The 7,276-nt window shown below is 40.3% G+C and overlaps 1 protein-coding gene and 1 non-coding gene across 3 annotated transcripts in view; one reads left to right on the top strand and one right to left on the bottom strand.

The window, feature by feature from the left end:
• The window catches only part of MICOS10 (mitochondrial contact site and cristae organizing system subunit 10), a 34,621-nt gene that overhangs the window by 8,020 nt on the left and 19,325 nt on the right, over positions 1-7,276 (top strand). The window lies entirely within an intron of this gene.
• Positions 6,941-7,047, bottom strand: LOC121027872 (U6 spliceosomal RNA). The gene has a single exon (XR_005788959.1). It is a non-coding gene; the product is annotated as a U6 spliceosomal RNA (small nuclear RNA).

Below are 7,276 nucleotides of genomic sequence, written 5' to 3' on the forward strand. Positions count from 1 at the left end.
TGTGTGTGTGTGTGTGTGTGTGTGTGTGTGTGTGTGTGTGTGTGTGTGACATTTTGCTTATTCACCTGTCGATGGGCACTGTTGTGAATAACGCTGCTATGAACATGGGTATACAGCTGACCTTGCTTTCGGTTCTCTTGGGTGTGTACCCGGAAGTGGAATTGTTGGATCATATTGTAATTCTGTTTTTTACCATTTTGAGGATCTGCCCTCCTGTTTTCCACAGCAGCTGTACCATTTTACATTCCCACCTGTACTGCACAAGAGTCCCAATTACTTCACATCCTCACTGACACTTGTTATTTCCTTCCTTCCTTTCTTTTTATTTTAAAGTTTATTTATTTATTTTGAGGGAGAGAGCGCACGCACACCCTGCTCATGAATGAGATCATGACCTGAGCTGAAATCAAGAGTTGGATGCTCAACAGCCTGAGCCCCCAGGCACCCCCCATTTCTTCTTCTTCTTCTTTTTTTTTAATATTTATTTTTGAAAGAGAGAAAACGAGCACCTGGGCGAAGGGCGGAGAGAGAAGGAGACACAGACTCTGAAGCAGGCTCTAGGCTCTGAGCTGTCAGCACAGAGCCCAACGCGGGGCTCGACCTCAGGAGCTGTGGGATCATGACCTGAGCCGAAGTCGGATGCCCAACCGACTGAACCACTCAGGCTCCCCCCCCCCTTTTCATTTTTTAATAGTAATCATCCTAATGGGTGTACGCTAGTATCTCATTGTAGTTTTGATTTTCATTTCCCTGATGATTAGTGATGTTGAGTATCTTTTCATGTGATTACTGGTCATTTGTATGTCCTTGAAAATGTCTATTCAGGTCCTTTGTCCATTTTTGAATTGGTTTATTGTTGTGTTTTAGGAGCTCTCTATATATTCTGGATATTAACTCCCTATCAGATAGATGATTGGTATATATTTTCTCCCATTCTGCGGATGTCTTTTAACTCTGTTAATGTTGTCTTTTGAATCACACAGTTTAAACATTTTTGTGAAGCCCAGTTTGTCTGCTTTTCCCCTTGTTGCCTGTGCCTTTGGTGTCCGAATGGGAAAAACTCCGTTTCTTCTTTATTCCCACACTCGGAGTACATCTGGCACGACGTGTAGGTTTTCCACAGCAAGTGGCTCCCTGACCCCGGCTGAGTGTCTTATAATTCAGTTCAATTCTGACACTCACTGGACCCCATGGGTTAGGGCTCAGTCACGTAAGACCGCCCCCGCCTCAGATGCCTGTCACAGGTCCACGCTGTTGCCCGTGCTTCTGGCTGGCTGGCTATGAATCACAATTCCCATGACCCCCTCCTAGGGATTGATAATTTGCTACAATGGCTGGCAGAACTCAAGGAAACAGTTTACTTACTAGATTACCAGTTTATTACCAAGGATATTAAAGACCATGAATGGACAGCCAGATGAAGAGACACACAGACTGGGGACCTGAGGTCCAAAGTGCAGGAGCTTCTGCTTCTGTGGAATTGGGGTGTGCCACCCTCCTGGCACGTAGATATGTTCACTGACCTAGAAGTTCTCAGAACCCATACTTTGGGGATTTTTATAGAAGCTTCGTCGTGAAGGCCTCATCAGTCATTAACTCACTTTCCAGTCCCTCTTCCCTTCTGAGAGGATGCAGGGTGGGGCTGCAAATTCCAGGCTTCGCTTGGTCTTTCCCGTGACCAGCTCCCACCCTGAAGCTATCCAGGAGCTCCGAGATTTGCCTCATTGGAACAGACACTCCTATCACCCAGGAAATTCTGAGGGATTTAGGAGCTCTGCCAGGAACTGGGGGCAGAGACTAATATATGTGTTTTTTGTTATTTCAGTGTCGTATCCAAGAAATCATTGCCAAACCCAATATTGTGAAGCTTTTGCCCTGACTTTTCTCTAAGGGTTTTTTAGTTTTTACGTTTAGGTCTTTGATCTGTATTGAGTTAATTTTTGCATATAGTGTCAGATAAGGAAGGATCCAGTGTCATTCTTTTGCATGTGGATCTCCAGTTTTCTCTGCACCGTTTGTTGAAAAGACTGCTGTTCCCTATTGAATGATCTTGGCACCCTAGTGAAAAGTGATTTGACCATGTATGCAAGAGTATATTTCTGTGCTCATTATTTTATCCCATTGAGCTGTATGTCTGTCTTTATGCCAGTACCACATGGTTTTGATTCCTGTAGCTTTGTAGTAAGTTTTGAAATTAGGAAGTGTGGGCCCTGCAGGTTTGTTCTTTCTCAAGATTATTTTGGCTATTCAGGGTCCCTTGAGAGTCCGTGTGCATTTTAGATCGGTTGTTCTACTTCTGGAGAAAACTTCTTAGGATTTTGATTAAGGATTGCATTGAATTTTAGATTTAGAATTTTAGATTGAATCTAAATTTGTTTCTAGTTAACAAATTGAATACTGCTTATTAGTATTCAATACTATTTATATCTATAATATTTATAGTATTATAATAATACTATTAGTATTAACACCATTTATTCCGTTATAGAATACTATGGTATGGATATACCACATTTTGGTTATCCATTGCCAGTTTATGGACATTTACGTTGTTGATACTTTTTGGCTATTATGGATAATGCTGCTGTGATCAAGTGTACAAGTTCTTACCTGAATGTATGTTTTCATTTCTCTTGGGTGTGTATGTATCTAGGAGTGGAATTGTTGGGTTGTGTGGCAACTCTTTGCGTAGCATTGAGAAAAACCATGGAATGTGGGGCTGAAGACTGACATGGTTGGATTTCTGATTTCAGAAAGATGAATGAGGTAGAAAGGACCAAGGTGAAGGCAAGGAGATCGGTTAGTATATTACTGCAAGTTCATGCCAAAGATGAGGTGGTCCAATTAGAGGAAATCAAAACCAAGATGGAGCCAGAGGAGTGGAACGGAGACAGATGTCACAGATGTCACGGTGTCCTGCATTGGTCATATTTATGGAACCTGAAATGCTCATGAGCAGGAGGAGTCAGGGTGATGCCAAGCTTATGTAAGTGGAGAATGGCTTTGCCCTTGACAGGTGGGGAGCCCAAGCAACATTTTACAGTTTATTAATTTCTGGTATGTCTGGAGATGGGTCTCTGGTGATATGCAGCTCAGTCAACAGAGATGAAATTGCTTTTGCCCTGCAGTAATCTTCATGAAAAGAAAGGGTTTGGCCTTATTTCTTCCTTGTTAAGAAAGTAGGACAGAAATGACTTAGCAGCTGACTTGCCTTTGAATTAGCCAGCAGATTTTGTGTATTCCTCCAATAATCGATCAAGTGTAGTGAAATTAATTGTTAAGGCTATTTTTTTAAGGCCACTTTCATGTTTAAAAAAATGCTGTACCGAAAGAGGCCATTGAGTAGGGTCATGGAAAAAGGAGCAAATTATTGTTTGTCTTTAAATATCAGTTCATCTGATAAATGTGGGTTACCACAAAGTATTGGTGGTTCACCAAAAATTGCCTTTTGGTAGCCTGTGTTTGGAAACTGATACGTTTCCATTTCATGGAGTGATATCACTTAGGCTAAACTAAAATACTTCAAAGGTTTTTGGTTGTTTGTAGGTTTGGGTTTCAAATTAGTACATGTTAATTGTTGAATCGGTCACCATATTTTGTTTGCTATATGTATTTCTAAACAGTTTTTGAGAGCAAAAATACTTTTTCCATTTGCGACAGCAATATGGATAATGGAACATTGTGATCTTGCTAGAGGAGAATTTTCTGTTAGTATTATAGAATAATGTAATTAGGCACTGTATGGAACTTGAAAACATATTTAAATTTTTGTTCTGGCTGTGGTTTTATGCTTTCCTAAAATGTGGCCTGAAACCATTTATTAGTAAATATGCTGAATTGCTTTCTCTGGCAAGTGCATTTCAGTGTTGAATCCAAGTGAAAATACAAATATTTACTTATAAAAGTCTTTTGGTGTGGTAATATTTTTACTACAGCCATTGACCCACTAGTAAAATGTTAGGGCATTGCTAGATTGGATCCTGTTTATTTAAAGGCCAAGAGAGGGAAAGAGAGTGGAAGCTAACATTAAGTGAATGCCTGTTATGTGTCACCGTATTTGTTACACTAACATATTATCCCTTTTCTACCCTCCTAGCAACTCAGTGAGGAAGTTTATATTCTCTCTCTTTTTCTAGCAAGAAAAACAATGCTCAAAGATTTTTATAGAAATTGAGAAGCTGATTTTTAAATCTAAATTAAAATGCAAACAATCCAAAGTAGCCAGGGCAATTTTTAAAAAGAAAAGCAAAGTTGGAAAATTAACATTACCTGACATCAAGACTTACTACAAAGCTACAGTAAACAAAGTGTGGTATTGGAGAAGGGAAACACATCTAGATCAGTGTCCAGAAATAGACCCGTAAATATATGGTCAATTAAAGATGATGCCAAGGCAGTTTAATGGGAAAAAGAAAATCTTTTCAACAGATGTGCTAGAATAACTGGATATCCATATCCAGAGAAAAAAACAAACCTCATTATTGTGCATAAAAATTAACTCGAAAGGATCACAGGCCTAAATGTAAAATCTAAAACTATAAAACCTCCGGAAGAAAACATAGGGGAAAAATCTCTGTGACCTTGAGTTTGGAAAAGATTTCTTAGGTCATGAAAGCAAAAGTCACTAAGAAAAAAAAAAATGATATGTGGCATTTGGTCAAAATCTAAAACTTTTGCTTTTTGTTTTGTTTTGTTTTAAATTTTTTATGTTTATTTTTGAGAGAGAAAGAGAGAGAGAGCACGGCAGGGGAGGGGCAGAGAGAGAGGGAGACACAATCCAAAGCAGGCTCCAGGCTGTGAGCTGTCAGCACAGAACCTGACACGGGGCTCGAACTCCCGAATGGTGAGATCGTGACCTGAGCCGAAGTTGGGCACTCAACCGACTGAGCCACCCAGGCGCCCCAAACTTTTGCTCTTTGAAAGACGGCATGAAGAGAACAAAAAGGCAAGCCACAGAATCGGAGAAAATATTTGCAATACATTATATCTGATAAAGGGCCTGTTTCCATAATAAAGAAAGAACTCTTAAAATTCAATACTAAGAAGACAGCCCATTTAAGAAAATGGGTAAAAGGGACGCCTGGTGGCTCAGTCGGTTAAGTGTCCGACTTCGGCTCAGGTCACAACTTCATGGTTTGTGGGTTCAAGGCCCTCGTTGGGTCTTGGTTGACAACAAAAGGCGGGGGGCTTTTTTTGTTTTGTGTCCCTGTCCCCCCCCCCCCCCCCACCTTCCGCACTCATGTTCTGTCTCTCTCAAAAACAAACATTAAACATTTTAAAAATGGGTGCAGTGTTTGAAAAGAATCTTCACAAATTATTATGCTAATGGCAAGTAAGCACATGATAGGATATTCAACTTCATTGGTCATTGGGGAAATGCAAATTAAAATCGTGAGGAGATAGATCAGCCTCCACACCCGTTAAAATAGTTAAAAAGACTGACAACACCCCCTAAAATTTGACTGGGATGTGGAGCAGCTGGAGTTGTGCACAGTTGATGGGGTTGTATGTTGGTGCATCCACTTTGTAAAACCGTCTGGTGGTTTCTTATAAACATACCATCTAGTCATTGTACTCCTAGGTATTTACCCCAAGAGAAACGAAAACGTTTGCTCACACAAAGTGTGAATGTATGTGACTGTATGAATATTCGTAGCAGCTTTATTCATGAGGCCCCCAAACTGGGAAGGACCCATATGTCCATCAGCAGGTGAATGGGTAAACAAAATCCAGACTATCCATAAAGTGGACTATTCGGTAGTAAAAGGAACAAGTACTAATACATACAGCAAGATGTATACCTTTCAAAATCATTCTGTTGGAGCTAGACACAGAAGACTGTGTGCTGTATTCCATTTACCTGCTTCCATTTGTACATACACTTCTAGAAAATGCAAACCAATCTGTGATGACAAGGCAGATAAGCGTTTGCCTAGGGCAAAGGGTGGAGGGAAGGGTGGACTGCAGAGGGGCACCAGGAAACTTCCAGGGATGGCAGCACTGTTCGGTTTCACAGGCGTAGATGCTTGTCAAACTCATACGCTTTAAATAGGTGCGGTATATTCTGCATAAATTATACTTCGAAAAGTAATTTAAGACAAAAAAGATGAAAATGAAAAAAATGAAAAGTACTCCGTGTTGGTGAGGATAAAAACAACCAGGACCCTCAGACTCTGCCTGTGGGAGTATTGATCAGTGAACCTCTTGGGAAAACTGGCAGTATCTGCTAAAGCTGACTGTGTGTCTGCCCTGTGACACAACAGTTTCACGCCGAGGTATCTACCCAACAAACATGCGTGCGTGTGTTCACCAGACGTCTTATACTAGAATGTTCATAGAACACTGTTCATAATAGCACTGACTGGAAACTACCCAAATGCCCATCACTGGAATGGATAAGTAAATTGTGGTATATTGATGTGATGGAATACTCTATGGCAATGATAATGAACGACCCACAGCTGTTCGCAAATGTTAGACTAAAGTACTTACTGTGTGATTCCATTTATGTAAGTTTAAAACCAGGCAAAACTACTCTATACTATTAGAAGTCAGAATATGATTACCCTTGGATAGAGAGCTTTGGATAAGGGAGAACCAGGCAGGCTTCTGAAGATGTTGGTAATTTGCTTTGCTTTGCTGTGGCTGCTGGTGACTTGGGTGTGTTTAGTCTAGAAAATCTATCAAATGGTGTCCTTAATTGTGCAGTTTCTATATGTATGTTGTATTTCAATTAAAAGTTTCTGAAAGACGTGCTGTCACAGAAAGGTGTCCTTGGTAATTATAAAGTGAGAAAAGCAAGTTGTAAAACATCATGCATGATATATGATCCTATTTATATAAATGGAATGATAAACAATAAACTTAATCCAAAATATCTCTCCAGAATGGTGATGATGCTAGGTGGGGAGGATCATTAATTTTGCTGTTTTGTTTTTTTTTTAATATGGAATGCTTCATGAATTTGCGTATGTCATCCTTGCACAGGGGCCTTGCTAATCTCTGTATCATTCCAATTTTAGTATTATGTGCTGCCGAAGTGAGCACAATTTTGCTGTTTTTATAACGTAAGTAAATAAATGAGAACAGTTTCTGTTAAAAAAAAAAAAAAAGTGGGGCTCCTGGGTGGCTCAGCCAGTTTAACATCTGACTGTTGATTTCAGCTCAGGTCATGATCCCGGGGTCGTGGGATTGAGCCTTGAGTTGGGCTCTCTGCTGAACGTGGAGCTTGCTTAGGAGTCTCTCTCTCTCTCTCTCTCTCTCTCTCTCTCTCTCT

The sequence above is a fragment of the Herpailurus yagouaroundi genome, unplaced genomic scaffold (assembly GCF_014898765.1).
Source record: "Herpailurus yagouaroundi ecotype Mexico unplaced genomic scaffold, PumYag 77, whole genome shotgun sequence".
NCBI classification, from domain to species: Eukaryota; Metazoa; Chordata; class Mammalia; order Carnivora; family Felidae; genus Herpailurus; species Herpailurus yagouaroundi.